Below are 18,693 nucleotides of genomic sequence, written 5' to 3'. Positions count from 1 at the left end.
CTATACACTAACAAGGAACAAACTGAGAAGAAAACGAAGAAAACATTCAAAACCCCATTCAAAGTAACATCCAAAAGAATAAATTTAGGAATAAACAACCAAAGAGGTAAAAGTTTTATATACAGAACACTACAAAATACTGCTAAAATAAACTAAAGATAATGCAAATAAATAGGACATTTGTGTTCATAAATTGGAAAAGTTAATATTAAAATGTCCATACTACCAAAAGTGATCTACAGAGTCCATGAAATCCCTATCAAAATCCCAATAGCATTTTTTTTGCAGAAATAGAAAAAAATGGGGGAAAATCCTCAAAAAATTTTTCTGTAAGATTTTCTTTTTTAAGTAATTTCTAACACTCAATGTGAGGCTCAGATGTACAACCCCAAGATCAAGAGTCACATATTTCACAACCAGAGCCAACCAGGTGCCCCCCAAAATCCTCAAATTTTACGTGAAACCTCAAAGGTCCTCAAATAGCCAAGAAAGAAAAACAAAGCAGGATGCCTCACACTATCTAATCTCAGAGTTATCATATAGTTATCAAAACAGAACAGAAAGCCCAAAAAACCCTCATATGTATGGTCAAATGCTCTTCAAAAAGGTGTCAAGAATACACAGTAGGTAAAGTAGGTAGTCAAAAACTTCCCAACAAAGAAAAGTCCAAGACCAAATGGCTTTACTGTAGAAATCTACAAAAATTTAAAGAAGAATTAATGTCTATCCTTCAAAAAACTCTTCAAAAAAATGAAACAAGTGCAAAATACTGTAATATATAATGATAGTGTATAAAATAATCCTGGTATAGAATTTAAAATACAAAACTATAAGGTATAAATAAAAGAAGAAAGATCGCAAATCAACACCTAAACTTATATATCAAGTTTTTAAATTATAAACAACAGGGTGACACAGTCAGTTAAAGATCCGACTTTTGGTTTCAGCTCAGGTCATTTCAGGATCGAGAGATCGAGCCCCCTGTCAGCAGAGAATCTGTTTGAAGATTCATTCTCCCTCTCTCTCTGCCCCTCCCCTCGTGCTCTCTCTCTCTCTCTCTCTCTCTCTCTCTCTCTCTCTCACTCTAAAATAAATACATACATACATACATATAAACATACATACATAAAATTAAAAACAGAATAAATAATATTGTACTGTATCATAATTCCAAATATAAAATAAGTATATGAATTCTTAATGATATAAATACTTAGAGTTTAAAAAAATAAAGGATATCAAATAATCCTTTAAATATTAATTTATTGGTTTTGTTAAATAAACATAATTATAGTATTAAAATATTAATATTAGGAGCAACTAGGTGAGGGGTATATAGGAATGCTGTATTACCTTTCCACCTCTTCTATACACCTAAAAATATCCCAAAATAAAAATTATTTAAAAGTTTATCTTACAAGGATCTGCGTATATAGCAAGGAGCTTACCAAATCAGCAATAAGAGTTCATAGTCTCAATACCAAAGCTTGAATGATGCAGTCTCTAAAGATAGAATGCCTGAGTTCTAAATCAGATTGGGCACCTGAATAGTTTTGTGACCTGGAAAGCTTAATCTTTCAATGTCTGCCTCTCCACAGGTAAAAAGGAATAATAATAGCACCTTTCTCATAATATTCCTGTGAGAATTAAATGTGTTAATCTATATTATTTATTAAAATATTTATTTATATATCAGACTTTGAATAAATATAAGCCCCTATTATTATTATCTTGAAAATATATCACTTTAATACACAGTACTGACACTCAGTATGCACTCTTCCTGTATTTCACATCCACAGCTTTTTTTGGCTAGTTTCCTCAAAGCCAAAGTAAATGGATTTTTAGGGCCAAAAAAAAAAAAAAATGGTTTTCTTAAAGAAAGAATATACAAGAAATCAAGGTATTAAGGCATTTGACTTCCTGGGTCGTGGAGTAGGAGGTGTTAAGAGTCCCCTACCACTAGCAATATGGCTCCTTTCTATGCGGCTTGACTTTTCAAGGGATTTTCATGTGCTTTTTTTTTATTATTATTGGAGTTCAATTTGCCAACATATAGCATAACACCCAGTGCTCATCCCACCAAATGCACCCCCCCAGTGCCTGTCACCCAGCCACCCCAATCCCCCACCCACCTCCCTTTCCAATACCCCTTGTTCATTTCCCAGAGTTAGGTGTCTCTCATGTTTTGTCACCCTCACTGATATCTTCACTCATTTTCTCTCCTTTCCCCTTTATTCCCTTTCACTAATTTTTATATTCCCCAATGCATGAGACCATATAATGTTTGTCCTTCTCCAATTGACTTATTTCACTCAGCATAATACCCTCTAGTTCCCTCCACATTGAAGCAAATGGTGGGTATTTGTCATTTTTTTGTAATAATAAATTAATTTTTTATTGGTGTTCAATTTGCCAACATACAGAATAACACCCAGTACTCATCCTGTCAAGTGCCCCCTCCGTGCCTGTCACCCATTCACCCGCACCCCCCGCCCTCCTCCCCTTCCACCACCCCTAGTTCATTTCCCAGAGCTAGGAGTCTTCATGTTCTGTCTCCCTTTCTGATATTTCCTACCATTTCTTCTCCCTTCCCCTCTATTCCCTTTCACTATTATTTATATTCCCCAAATGAATGAGACATATAATGTTTGTCCTTCTCCGATTGACTTATTTCACTCAGCATAATACCCTCTAGTTCCATCCACATTGAAGCAAATGATGGGTATTTGTCATTTCTAATGGCTGAGTAATATTCCATTGTATACATAAACCACATCTTCTTTATCCATTCATCTTTCGATGGACACCGAGGCTCCTTCCACAGTTTGGCTATTGTGGACATTGCTGCTATAAACATCGGGGTGCAGGTGTCCTGCTGTTTCACTGCATCTGTATCTTTGGGGTAAATCCCCAGCAGTGCAATTGCTGGGTTGTAGGGCAGATCTATTTTTAACTCTTTGAGGAACCTCCACACAGTTCTCCAGAGTGGCTGTACCAGTTCACATTCCCACCAACAGTGCAAGAGGGTTCCCCTTTCTCCACATCCTCTCCAACATTTGTGGTTTCCTGTCTTGTTAATTTTCACCATTCTCACTGGTGTGAGGTAGTATCTCATTGTGGTTTTGATTTGTATTTCCCTGATGGCAAGTGATGCGGAGCATTTTCTCATGTGCTTGTTGGCCATGTCCATGTCTTCCTCTGTGAAATTTCTGTTCATGTCTTTTGCCCATTCCATGATTGGATTGTTTCTTGGGTGTTGAGTTTAATAAGTTCTTTATAGATCTTGGATACTAGCCCTTTATCTGATAGGTCATTAGCAAATATCTTCTCCCATTCTGTAGGTTGTCTTTTAGTTTTGTTGACTGTTTCTTTTGCTGTGTAGAAGTTTTTATCTTGATTAAATCCCAATAATTCATTTTTGATTTTGTTTCCCTTGCTTTCATGGATGTATCTTGCAAGAAGTTGCTGTGGCCAAGTTCAAAAAGAGTGCTGCCTGTGTTCTCCTCTAGGATTCTGATGGACTTTCTTCAGAGAGTTGGAACAAATCATCTTAAGATTTGTGTGGAATCAGAAAAAAACCCGAATAGCCAGGGGAATATTAAAAAAGAAAACCAGAGCTGGGGGCATCACAATGCCAGATTTCAGGTTGTACTACAAAGCTGTGGTCATCAAGACAGTGTGGTACTGGCACAAAAACAGACACATAGATCAATGGAACAGAATAGAGAATCCAGAAACGGACCCTCAACTCTATGGTCAACTAATATTTGACAAAGCAGGAAAGACTATCCACTGGAAAAAAGACAGTCTCTTCAATAAATGGTGCTGGAAAAATTGGACAGCCACATGCAGAAGAATGAAACTAGACAATTCTCTTTAACCATACAGAAAGATAAACTCAAAATGGATGAAAATCTAAATGTGATTTTCATGTGCTTTATTTTGAATCATCCTCACAATACTTCCACAAATAAAAGGAAAATCAGGTTATATTTCTACTTTAGAAATAAAGTAAGCCTCAATAAAATTCAATACCTTTTCTCACACTTGGTTAGTGGTAGAGCTGAGTGAACTCTGGAGTTTCCCCTCAATGCCTTTCTAACTCCTTTGTGGCTCACATAGAATCTCTACCCATAAAGTCATCCAACAGTCTCTCACTACCTCACATTAGGTGGACTTAACATTAATGATTCTGGGCTTCCTAAGAATACTTTAAATAGGTCATAGAAAGAGACATGAATGACTTACAACCAATTGGATTAACTTTTGTCTCTCATTTGACAGTCACAGAAATGTTTCTACCTTCCTCTGCTCTGTAGTTTCTTCCTTTCCTGAGTAGGGTTACAGTCTCATTCTCCCTAACTCCACTATCCCCAACTTGCCTGTATACCTTCCAGCTTCAGAAGTCCTAGTCACCAAATTTTGGTCATATGGTGCCACGAAGACCCATGAGTCTGCTCTCAATTTCACTGAAACCTACCTTTGGAAATGGTCTTAGTCTATTTCAGCTTCTATAACAAAATACCATAGACTGGATGGCTATAAATAGCAGAAATTTACTGCTCATAGTTCTGGAAGCAAAAAGTCTAATTATCAGGGTATCAGCATGGTTGAATTCCAGTGAAGACCCTTTTCAGGGTTCAGACTGCCAAATTCTCATATATCTTCACATGGTAGAAAAGACAAGTTAAGTCTCTAAGGTCTCATATAGGAACGCTAATCCTAAAAGTTCTACCATTCTTACCCGATCATCTCCCAAAGGCCCCACTTCCTAATTCCATCATCTTGGGGGTTAAGATTTCAACATGTAACTTTTAAGAGGATACAAACATTCAGACCATATGAGAAATGGTTTTTAGAAAGAAACCTGGTCATCCTACATAGAACTCCTCCTATAGTGTAAAGAGGTCCTTTACATATTACTTGGACACTATAAAATTGGAAGATCAGAACATCAACTATATTTTAACCCCTTTACTAGTTTTTAGAAACATGACACTAAAATTTTCTGAGTCATTAGTGATCTATTTGATTCCTCAAAAGCTAAATAAACCACCATTTACAAACAGGTTATATACCAATAGCTCACTTATAAGACACTTATTTGAAAATCTGATCCTATTTTTCTATGGAGATTATTTCATAAACACTATCCAATAGTAAGCCAACCTGAAAAGATAGATTTTATATAATGCTCTGGAAGAATTTTTATAATAGAGCATGCAGTTTTGAGTAAGACAGATTTACATTCCAACCTTGATTGCTCCACTTAATAGCCAAGAGACACTGAGCATGTTACCCAACCTCCTTAAATTTCACTTCCTTCATCTGTACAGGTAGAGTCCTAAAGTATACAATATAATCACAAGAATTTTTTTTAAAAGAATATCTAACAATTGTTGAATGATTTAATGTCAGGCACTAAACCAAGGATGTCCATTAACTTACTTAATCCATACACATCCAAAACAATAGCTGCTATAACACAGATGAAAAATGAACCACCACGGAGTATCTATGAGAATTAAATACAAAACACCTACCACCTTATGAAGCATATTCCTATTTCCCTCTAAGAAGCATATGCTATATAAGAAGACTAAATTTAGTCTTCAAAATTGTAAACTTCATGAAGTCTAAAATAGTGCCTATTTTGTTTACTGTTAATTCCCAGCTTCTGATTATATTACAGGAGAACATATAATTATGGGATGAATGTACAAATGGATGAATGAATGTTCAACAGAAGCAGCACTATTTCAAAAGCTTTGCTAAATTATCTAGAATATTTTTTTCAAATTCCTAAAAGCATGAAGACTTGGCATAGCATATACAAATTTGAAGAATATTTCATATTCTGAAACTTGAGCTGACTTTTCTTCATGAAGAGTCAGTGAACTCTTAACAAGATGTGATTTTCTTTCCCCTTATCCTTTATGGTCTTTCTCATTCTCTGAGCCTGATATTAAAATAGAAGCTTTCTTTTTCAAGATTTGTGTCACTTGTTTCCATTTTCCTTAGATCTCAATTATCATTTACCATTTAAAAATAATTACCTCTGTTTTTATTCCAAAATCACACCACAGACTTCAGAATTATCTGGTAATAACATTTAAGATCTACTCTGAGGCACTTAGATGTCTCAATCGGTTGGGCACCCAACTTTTGGTGTCAGCTCATGTCACAATATCCAAGTCAGGAGATCAAGTTCTGCATTGGGTTCCTTGATCTGCTTCCTCTCTCTCTCCTTCTGCGGTATGCTTCCCCCCTCCCCTACTCTCTGAAATAAATCAATAAACTAAAAAAAAAAAAAAGATCTACCCTATTAACCCTATGTATTAACATATACCTTTCAGGTATATAATATCGTACTGTTAACTATAGTACATTAGATCCCCAGAACTTATTCATCTATAGCTGGGAGTTTGTACCCTTTGACCAACATCTCCCCATTTCCTACAACCTCCTGCTCCTGGCAACCAACATTATATAGTCTATTTCTACAGGTTCAGATCTTTTTATATTCTACATGAAAGTGAGAATGTACAGGATCTGTCTTTCTATGCCTGACTTATTTCATTTAGTGTAATGCCCTTTAGGCCAATGCACATTGTCACAAGTGCCAGGATTTTGTTCTTTTTATGGCTAAATAATACTCCACTGTATATATTATACCACCTTTTCTTTATCCATTTATCCGTTGATGGGTACTTAAGTAGTTTCCACATATTGGCTAATGTGAATAATGCTACAATGAATATCAAGATGCAAATATCTCTTCAAAATAGTGTTTTAATTTTCTTTGGATATAGACCCAGAAATGGAATTACTGGATCATACAGTGGTTCTATTTTTTTTTAAGGAATCACCATATTGTTTTCCATTGTGACTGCCAGTTTACATTCCCACCAACAATGCATAAGGGTTCCCTTTTCTCCACAGCCTCACCAATACTTAGTGTCTCTTCTCTTTTTGACAATACCCATCCTAACAGTGTAAAGTGATATTTCACTGTGGTTTTGATTTGCATTTCCCTGATGATTAGTGGTATCAAGTATTTTGTCATGCACCTGTTGGCCATTTGTATGTCTTCTTTGGAAAAATGTCTATTCAAATCCTTTGCCCCCTTTTTTTTAATCGAAGTATGATTAACATACAATGTTATGTTACTTTCAGGTATATGAACATTTGACAACCATATACATTTGCTATGCTTACCACAATAAGTGTAGTTATCATCTGTCACTATAATATTATTGATTACATCCTCAATGATGTGTTTTTAATCTCTGTGACCCATTTATTTTATAAATGGAAGTTTGTACCTTTTAATCCCCTTTATCTATTTCACTCATCCTCCTACTGACCTCCCCTCTGGCAACCATCACTTTGTTCCCTGTCTTTGAGACTGTTTTTTTGTTGTGTTTTTTCTTTGCTTGCCCATTTCTGATTTTTTAGCTTCCACATACAACTGAAGTCATAAGTATAAGTAGAGCTTACTGCTTTTCTCTCTATGACTTATTTCACTTAGCATAATGCCCTCTAGGTCCATCCATGTTGCAAATGACAATATCTCTTTTTATGGCTGAGTAATGTTCCATTGTATATACCTACCACGTCTTTATCCATTCATCTACAGATAAATACTTGAGTTGCCTCCATATCTTGGCTATTATAAATAATGCTGTAATTAACATAGGTTTGTGTATATATTTTTCAATTGTTGTTTTCATTTTCTTTGGATAAATACACTGGCCTTTTATGGTATTTCTATTTTTATTTTTTTATTTTTTTTATTTTTTTTTGGTATTTCTATTTTTAATTTTTTAAGAAACTTTTATATTATTTTTCACTGTAATTGCACAAATTTACATTCCCACCAACAGTGCATGTGGAGGGTTCCCTTTTCTCCACATTCTCACCAACACTTGTTATTTGCTGTCTTCTTGGTACTAGCCATTCTGACAGTGTGAGTAGATATATCATAGTTTTGATTCGCATTTCCCTGATGAGCATCTTTTCATGTTTCTTGGCCATCTGTATGTCTTCCTTGGAAAAACGCTTATTCAGATTTTCTGTCCATTTTTAATAGGATCGTTTGGTTTGTTAGTGTTGGGTTATAGAAGCTCTTTATATATTCTGAATATTGACCCCTTATCAGATAAATCATTTGCAAATATCTTTTCCCACTCACTGGGTTGCCTTTTTGTTGATAGTTTCCTTTGCTGTGCAAAAGGCTTTTAGTTTGGTGTAGTTCCAATAGTTTATTTTTGTTTTTCTTTTCCTTGACTGAAGAGGCATATCGACAAATATGCTGCTAATGGCAAACAAGAAATACTGCCTATGTATTCTTTTAGTAGTTCTATGGTTTCACATCTCACATTTATGTCTTTATTCCATTTTAAGCTTATTTTTGTGTATGGTATAAGAAAGTGGTCCAGTTTCATTATTTTGCATGGAGCTGTACAGTTTTCCCAATGCCATTTATTGAAAAGACTATCTTTTCTCCATCGTATATTATTGCTTCCTTTGTAATATATTAATTAACTATATAGGCATGGGTTTATATCTGGGCTCTCTATTTTATTCCATTGATTTATGCATCTATTTTTGTGCCAGTACCATACTGTTTTAATTACTGGAGTTTTGTAGTATATCACGAAACCTGTCCTTCACCCATTTATTTTTAATTAGGTTTCTTGCTTGTTTGTTTGTTGCTACTGAATTGTATTAGTTAGTTAAGTAGTACTTTTACATCTACTTTCTATCTTCCAAAACTGGGAACATCTCTCATTTACTTTCTTCTCTCCTCCCATTCTTTTTTCCATATATGTTTATATACTTATTAATCTTCTGTGATTTTAATTGGGTTTCACAAAGAGCAAAGATATTTAGGTTCAATCCAACATGTTAAATTGAAGTCATAACATCAATAATATTTTATCTTTATTTCAGGGTTTATTAAATGAGAAGTAATTCTTTGAAGTATAAAACTGATAGGACGTTCTTACACACAAATCTATATCCAACCTTCATTTTTCATAATAACATCAGGAAAAGGACATTCATAGAGTGCTCTGCCAGTGGATGCCTTTGCATATCAATAGAGGGAAGAGAAAATAGGGAACTTGATAAATGGAGAATAACTATATCCTAAACTTTTCCCAAATTTAAACTATGATTTAACAAGACTGACTTCAAACCCTGTGCAATGAAGGAATCTTCTTAAAATAACCTTAATAAGTGTTCATCTTATTTCTCCTTGAACATTTTCAATGAACAAAAGATCACAACGCTACTAGATAACACAGTGCAGTTTTGTAGAGTTGTCATTATTTAAATCTCTGAGTTAGTCTCTGAGATGGTAAAATGTTCAGCACAGCTAAGTAGCAGAACACTACCCTATGACAATGAACACACAGAATCTATTCTACTGACAACAGAGGCAGTAGCAGCAGCAACTACATCTACATTCCAGAGGCAGTGGTTCTAATAGCAGCACCTAAGTTCAAGGGTAGGTATTATGAGGGATGCAAAGTTCCATATCTGCATCCAACAGATCATTCATTCTGCAAAATAACTTTGGTTTGTTTCTGTGTAATCTACAGTATAAACTTGAATCTCTAGGTTTTTTCCCCCAGAGATTCCTTTTAATATCCTTTTAATAATTAAATAATATCCAGTATCCTTTTAATAAATTCCTTTTCTGCTTTAAGTTAGCCAGCAGGATTTTTTGTGCATAGCCAAAAAAATCTCTGATTGATGAAAAGTAGTATTTAACTTTTAAATAATAAATTTGATAAAAAATAAAAATTAAGCAAAAAATGAAATAACTCTTTGAAAATATTACTAAACAATGTGAGAAACTAACATCAACATTGGAATATGAACCTCTTCATGAGAAGTCAGTTTCTCAGTTTAGATAAAGCAGATTGGTTCTTTAAGTTTTCTTTTCTCAGAGCACTGTGCTTTATTTAGTAAGTTTCTCCTTTGGAACTAGGAAGCATTAATGAGGCCCACTGCCAGGAAGTGAGCAGTGCACTCTTTTCTCCTCATAACAGTATGGTGGAAGTCGATTATTGTACCCCAGCTGCTCAATGAGTAGAAAATGAGGATTGATGGCCTATTCAAATAGTTGAGGATGAATTATGATTTGAGAGAGGAGCAAATATTTCTCTCAAGTATTTCTGGGTTTTACCAAAATAATTAATGCTAGTTAATACCTCTGAAATAATACAAATATTAATAAGAGAACATCATGTAAAACAGAGTACAGCTTATTAGCCAAGTAAAAAATCATCAAACCTTACTTCCCATTTTCTCTAGTTCAATACATATGGTAAAAACATGAAATCACTAGGATTTATAAGGCAATTTTGGCAGACTTTTTCTATTTTCTGGGACTGTGAGCTATAAAATTGAATTTGGGGCCCTATCTCCAAGAAAAAGTTATTAGTTCTCAGAATAACGACATGTTAGTGGATCAGACATAGATAAAAGATTTCCATTATGACTGTTTTTAGCTATGATTTACAGTAGCCTACATTGTTTTATAATGACTTTCAATTTTGAAAATGTACATTCACTGTTAGTTTCATAGATGTAGTCACAATTGATTGTGGGCTTGAGAGATTGAACCTTCTCAGTAAAATAGAGGGAAAAAAAATTAATGTACCATAAATAGGCATTTGATATACATTTCCAAGCAGGTCTTTTAGTAAAATTTTAAGGGAAAGATAAGTGTAAAAATTTTTAATAATTGCTTAACCATTTTCTTTACTTAGAGTCCAGAGGAAACTGGTGAATAAAACTTGCCTGAAATAGAGCTCTAGCCCTCTGTTAGTACATGATTCTGATTATCTACTCATTTGCACCCAGGTACAAAAGAAAATATCATATACTTAATTCTTGATTAGCATTTGGTGTGGAAATGCCACTGAATAACAAATTTGCCCAAAAGAAGCCAACCAGGCAACAGCTCTTAATTTCATCCACATATTTATTTCTTAGCTATTAACAGACAGGTTTGCAAATGATTTCAACCAAAACCTTGGACCTCCCCATAACATCTAGCTTGAAGCCCATACTGAAATTTCCCTAACTCTCTTTACTACTCCTCTCAACCTCTTTTTGTACATTGCAAAACAAGATTGATCTTTACACCAAACTAGACCTAAAAAGCCAATGGATATATCCAGCCCCCAAATCACAACCCACCCCACTCTACTCCATCTTAACTTGGTCTTCTGCCTCGGTTCTTTCTCCTTAATTTCTGATATTTGGCCTGACTCCTACTCTCATCCTTCCCTCTAGAATTAAAGTCCACCAAAGGTACATCCTTTTAGGCTCAAGTAGCTAATATCTTTCCTTAGATCTACTCAATTCCCTTGAACAATATAAGATCTTTATGAAAAATAGAGTTATTTTTTAAATCCTTTATTCTTGATTAACCATAATGATAACAGAGATATTACTACAGTGATTTTAAATGAGTGAGCAAAATCAAATGCAACACAATATTTTATCATTATTATATAACAACAATGGTAAGCCACATACATATGTTTCTAAGCTTATTTGTCCAATTATTTTAATAAAACTAAGAGAAGGAAAAATTAACATCTTTTGAGTACCTATAATTTACCAAGTCTGTGCCAGAAAGGTGTGAGTTATTAGCTGTTTTCCTTTTATTTTCAGATGAAAAACAAAATCTTTCCCCCAAAACAAACAAACAAACAAACAAGCAAACAACATTAAACACCACAGCCTAGACCAGATTTTCCAAGAAACTGTATTTGGTAAAATGCTGAGCCATGATTTGAACCACTTCTATATAAGCACAACCATTATATGCCTTCAAATGTTTGACATCACCTTAAAATAATTTGTCTGATAACAATAAGGTTTTTCAGGGAACCTGGGTGGCTCAGTGGCTGAGCATCTACTTTTGGCTCAGGTCATGATCCCGGAGTCCTGGGATCAAGTCCAGAATCAGGCTCCCAGCGGGAAGTCTGCTTCTCCTTCTGTCATGTCTCTGTACCCCCCTCTCTCTCTGTCTCTCATGAACAAATAAATAAAATCTTTAAAAAAAAATAAGGTAAGGCCTCTTTGAATATGTTCTAAGAGAACTAGCCATAGAAGTTCTGGCAAGCCATTATTATTATATGGGAAAGGTATGTCATATATGCTAATATATTGCTTCATAGTTTATAAAATATTTTGTAATTTAGAAAGAGGTAAATAATTTTATCTAAATTATACAATTAATAGCAAATCCAAACTAGAAACCTACATTTTCTGGTGACTTAATTCCATTAGAGAATGTTCAAAGGAGACAGAAGGCACACATTCAATTCATATATTTCATATAGCTTGAAGGTAAAGGGAAGTACTATTAGTAATTAGGCCAAAATAATGTCAACCAGACTGTCCCATGCAAACTAGGATCTTTGGTCACCCAACCTAACAAATTAGCAGTTATTTTAAAAGTTTTAGTTCCTTTCCCCTTCAAGAACCAGATGAGCTCTCATTCCTATCTAGAATAGTAAGATTGAATTAGAGTACTGTTCATTAAAATTGCTTAGCCAAAAGCTAAAATTTGTTATAAATTAATGTTTATTTTCTAGTGGATATGTCAGAGAATGTCATAATAAATTATTTCCACAGGTGACATAGTAAAGTGCTTATCATCCTATTTCTTCCCATATCAATGGCTCCCAAATTATTTGCTTTAATAAACAGAAAAACAAATAAATAAAATTTTTCTCATAATGAATAATAAGGAGCTGAACTAATGATATCCAAGTTCTCTACAAGTTGAATCTCTGAATGTCTGAGTCTGTGACTGTTAGAGTGTCTAATACTATACAAATAGAAACCAAAAGCAAGAAACAAATGTAATTCATCACACTCCATATAATCAATTCTACTAAAGACTAGAAAATTCTAAGTTGTGAAATCAACACACTACTATACTACACACACACGTACACATGTGTGCATATATGCACACACACATATTTTCTTTTTATCTTGTAATATTTCTTTCCAAAATTGCAACTACAATAGGAATAAATTGTGAGGAGACAGAAAAAGAGATTTAAGACCAAACAATTTTGAAATATCAAAGACTTGTCAAGAAAAAGAGCATTTTTATGATCAAAAAAAGAAAAAAAAAGATATTCTGATTTCTCAAATGTCTGAGAAAAAAGCTAAAAATAGCATTAAACTGATATTTTAAATTATTAGTATTAAACAGAGTTTTATGCCTATTTTTATGAAGAGCAAGACTTTTAATGATTAATTCGATACTTTCCATATGTAGTAAGGCAAAGTTTATGTCATCCAGTAAATTATCAAAGATGACACAAGTTCTCAGAAAATAGATATCAAATGAAAGCTCAGTCACTAGAGTATTTTGATGCTAAAGAAATTTGAAATGACAATAGTAAAATTAGACATTACTTTTTGCTATCTTTCATAAATTCTTTGGATAGTTCTAAGACTAAGCCAACACATTAAAAAAATAGTACAAATTCTATGGTCTATATTTCTAAAACAATCTACTAAACAAAGTATTTCCATATATACATTTTGTCATGAAAAAGTAGCCTGGGATCCAAATCATCTCTGCCTCTCAGTGGCAGAGGCACACTGGGAAGTCACCCAATTTTTCTAAAAATCAATATATTTATTTATAAATTAAGGATATTAACTTACCATGACCTACTGTCTTCTCAAGATTTTTATGAAGATTAAACAAAATATTTTATAAACTATGAAGCAATATATCAGCATAGCTATGATATTATTCCATGTGTTAGTAGTCAATTAAAATAAATAATTGCCAAAAAAAACAAGAATTTATTATCTTATCCAAATGACCTCGGTTGAGTGTGAGTGCACCTAGTCCAGCATCCTACCATTAATTCAGAATCCTATAAACTGGCAGTGATGAAAAACTATAATCCACAAGAAAATACATCTAGTCAGTTAGCTGCTAATCAGTTATAAGGCAGGAGATTTTTTCAAAAAATAATAAAAGTTGAGGATGTGAGCGAAGTGTAAAATTGAGGAAAGGAAATGGGACAACGTAAGTAAATCAAGAATGTTTGGGTGATTTACATTATACCATCGTTGTATGTTTGCCCAGCAAGGATCTTTTTGTTTTAACCAACGCTCGGGAAATTATTCACCCTTTAAAAAATTTGACTATACGATTCAATCCTCTTTCCAACCAGTAATGCTCAATGGTCTGACAGTTTTTTTAAGTATAAAAGGCATTTACAACTGAACTGCATTGAAGTTCTTTTCCCTATTTCTTACACTACATCCAGCTAATTGCTCTTTAACATGCTAACAGAAGGATAAGCTGGTACATAATAATTCAGGCATGCACCGATCCCATAATGCCAGGAACTCAGAAGCAGCATGAGAAAACATCAGATTTTTGGCATGAGGGCTAGATGTTTAAATCTGCATAGATTTGAGCCAATTAGACTTGTCAGACTCCAATCCAGTTGAGAGTGACCCCTGATGGTGGAAAGACATGTGGGACAAGCCACAGAAAAGCTTGCAAATGTCAGAGAGGCCAAAAGGTGCCCCACTGGCCTCAAAACTATTAATTAGCAACCAGCAAAAGCACCACCAAAGAATCGCTGCCCCAGCACTCCTCCTCCAGAGGTTGCTGCTACTCGGCCTCATTATCATCTGGATGGAAAACAACACCCTATCTTGGGAGCTCTGGGCAACACTCTTATTGATTAAGTTCCCACAGTGTTAAATCATTCTGTAGCTTTCACTCCAATCTTCCCACCCCTGAATAATAAAACCTTCAAAGGATTTACTGGGATGGAGAGGGAAGTGGGGGAGCAAGGAGAGAAGGAGCACTGTAACGTACTGTTTATATAGTGCCCACAATGTCAGCATGAATCAGATCCCAGGAAGGGTTTAACAGACAACATCTAAAATGAAGTTAATCTGAATTTTCTCTTGTACTTACTAAGGCATTATTTCCTTAAAAAAAAAATCCTAACATACTAGCTATTTCTAAGTTACCTGTGCCAAATAAAATCATGACACTAAGTTATAGTTCTCTACACACCTTTGGTGACCTTACTTGGTTCGAAGATCACAAATAGTCTGATAGGCAGGTGCCTGTTCCAATGTGCATAACAAAATATTTCAAGGAGGTAGAGATGAAAACTGAAAGCCAGGGCCATAACTTGAATCTCCTAAGAAAAATATAAACTTTCACTCTAAATAATTTATACTTATTTTATTAGTTATAGGGTATTTCTATTAAACAGATGAAACTGAAATGAATGCAAGAAAATAGGAACTGTGATATCATAGATTCACTATACATATTGCATTGCAGTGAATGGCAGTTTTCTTATCTGTAAAATAGAGATTATAACTATCTTGGAGAGTAGTAATTGTGGAGATTAAATGAGAGCATCTTATGAAATCCTTAATATATGCTTAACATATAGTAAGTGCCTGAAAAATACAGCTGCAATTGCTATTATCAGTAGTATTGTAAAGCAAATAACTAGTATCTCGTTTATTCTATAAAACAGTATGTTTCATCTATTGGATCTCCTTGAAGCAATACATCTATACTCTAAGTCATTTCCAATTTCCCACAGAGAATTTAAAAAATAAATGTTAAGTGGACATATAAGATCTATACTTATCTGTGGTTTCTCAGTTAGCATCCTCTGACAAACTGCCTGACTCTGACTTAGTAAGACCCAGCTGCTGCCAAAACAGAGAATGACATACTCAAGGAAAAAACAGAGATCTCAACTGGACTGAGAGGAAATCTAAGTTAGACAAAGTTGGCTGTGATGTCCCCATTTTTGGACAGTGTGCTCGGGCCTCCTGAGCTAGGAAGAAGGAAATCAGCTAGCCAAACTTTAAGTAAGAGAAATTATTAATTTTGCTTGATTATTTCATTTTGAATAATAATATACCATAACCATGACATGTGGCAATTAGAATGTCCAAGTCAGTGGAAGGGCAGTGATAATTTACGGATTTTGTATGAAGTTAGGGTCTATATTATGGTTACATTAAGTGAAGTCATTTTTCGATATCTTTGACTCATCCTCTAAGTGCCCTATATCACTTATAAAAAGCTTTGTGATATGAAAACCCATGGGGAGAGGGGAAGGGGACAATTTAAACTCAGTAGGCTTAAAAATAAGTAACAGGGATAAAAATGGGATTTAAGATTTAACAAGTGAAAATACAGTACACAGTTCTCAAGAGAGAATGTTTTAGTGTACTATTTAGCAATGTAAGATCAAAATGAAATCATTGAAAAAAATCATCTAAGCAAAAAAGGAAAGAGAGATGTCTCTCAGGAAAGTACAAGAGGTTGAAGGAGATAACAAATTATATAAAATAAGAACCTTAAAAAAAAGGGAAACCAAATATAAAATGTCCTATATGGATAGATACTCAATCTTCCGTCAATATTCTATTCCTCCTATTGAACTTGTAATTGCTGCTGCACATGTGTCTACATAGACTGTTAGATATAAGACAACAATATCAGCATGAAATAAAATGGAAACAAATATTCACTAACTTGAATTGCATTGATGCACTTTATATTTTCAAGAGAGTCATGTGAACTAAAAATCATATTGGAAGTAAATTTATAATTTACGATCCCTGCCAAGTAAGTAGAGATGGTAAAATTATTTTTCAAATGGACATTTTTAATATTGTACTGCAACTTTTCCAAATGTTTGAGCTCCAACTGTCACTAAAAAGGCACTCTTTGTAGAAGTGTTGACTGACGACAACAGTAACTGGACAGAATTCACAACTAAAGCACAAAAAGATACTTTGCTATTATATTTCCAAATTATATACAAATTGAACTGCTTTGGCTCTCAGTCTACATTTTGGCAGAAGACTTTACTCTTCAAGTTTCTAGTTTCCCAACCAATCCCACTGTTTTCATGAAAAGAAAAAAAGCCATAATAAGTGTTCACCTCTAAACACAGTGGGATTGATTATACAAGAAGATGCATGTGGAAGCAAAATGCCAAAATATATTCTAGGCTCACACATACCTCCTGCAATATTGAATACTTTCCAGTAGTAGTAGGTCTACATTCTCAGCCACATATACGGAGATAAGAGATGATTTTCACTGGGGAAAAGAATGCTCCCTGCTCTTCCCTCCAACCCTACCAAAAGCCTCATTAATGCCAACAAGTCACAGTGGGAACAATTTGAAGACAAAACTCACCTAGCAAACACTCATCACTGAACTCAGCAGAAAAGAACTGAGCTCCCTGATTTTATCTTTGCTATTATTTCTTAATAAAAAATTAAAAGTATGAAAACCTATGAAAAGCCGTTAATGTAAGTGGGGGGAAGACAAATATTTTACAGGTGCATAGCTCTTTAATGGTTATTTATTAAAAACTAAATAACATTTTATTTAAGCTTATAAGTCAACATGATTTATATGTGAACAATACCATTAAAATAGGAAGCCAGGAAAATCAGCACTACATTAGTACCCTCTACTCCAAAGAGGTGAATATACCTCTATTAGGTAGTGTCCAAGTTCCTAAGACTTCAGTTCTGAAGACACAGGCATATCACTCCCTGCTGATAGTTTGAACATCTGGCAACTACAGAATTAGTCAAAGAGATGGTGTGAGCCCAAACCCAGGAAGGTATATAAGAATCAGCTTTTTTGGATAAAATTGTTTCATTTCAGTTGGCAATTTCTTCCCAAGTGCCACATACACAACACCACATACAGACATAGACACATACTTATTCTTTAAGATAAAAAAAATGCTATCCTAAACGACATTCTGAGAAACTTCTTTTCCCTGATACTGAGGCCTAGGCTATTTCTTAAGAATCTTGTTCTACATCATCAGGCTGAAACTCTTGCTGGGAAGGATGAAGATAATGACAACTCCAACGGAGAGGCCATTCACACCATTCATAATTATAGAACAGGGTCACAGTGGTTACAGAGTGGGGGGTGGTGGGTAAAGGAGAAAACCATTCCGTCACAAAAGCCATTCCTTGCCAAGGCTCAATACCAGGTTTTAACAGAAGTTCAAACACCTATATTTATCTATCAGTTTAGTAAGAGCGGATCTGACAACTCATTTAATTAATCTAAATGCAATTTAAAAGAGCTGATCCCAAGTAAGTAATTATTTAACTAAGGTTTTAAAACTAATCACTACAGTTTCCTTTAAAATCAAATTCCCTATAATCACTTCACAGTACACTAACATGGTATGTTACAACAAAGCATGGTTATACTTGTCCATTAATGATGAAAGGACAATTCTAACTTAAAATCTTTGTATTCTTATGACTTCCCCCAAGAGACTATCAATATATCTTTGTTTTTTTCAAGTAAACATTTTGGACTAACAGAACAGAAATGATAAACTAAGCATAGTCACATTCTTGAGAGTTCATTCTAGTAAATCTTATCCCTACACAAACAAATGTCCATGGATTTGGACTAGAGGTCAAACATCCTCTTCAAGTATCCAAAACTTTGCTTTGTTCATACTAACACTGTATTTAAAAAATGCATTCTTATTTTACTCATTCTGTTTAATTAAGAGTGCTAAAATTTAGCTAGAATAATTCAAGATTATGACAAATTACTACTATAAACTGTTTATT

Source organism: Nyctereutes procyonoides, unplaced genomic scaffold (assembly GCF_905146905.1).
Source record: "Nyctereutes procyonoides isolate TBG_1078 unplaced genomic scaffold, NYPRO_anot_genome, whole genome shotgun sequence".
NCBI classification, from domain to species: domain Eukaryota; kingdom Metazoa; phylum Chordata; class Mammalia; order Carnivora; family Canidae; genus Nyctereutes; species Nyctereutes procyonoides.
The sequence above is the reverse complement of the archived record's forward strand: the minus strand, read 5'-3'. Positions refer to the sequence as shown.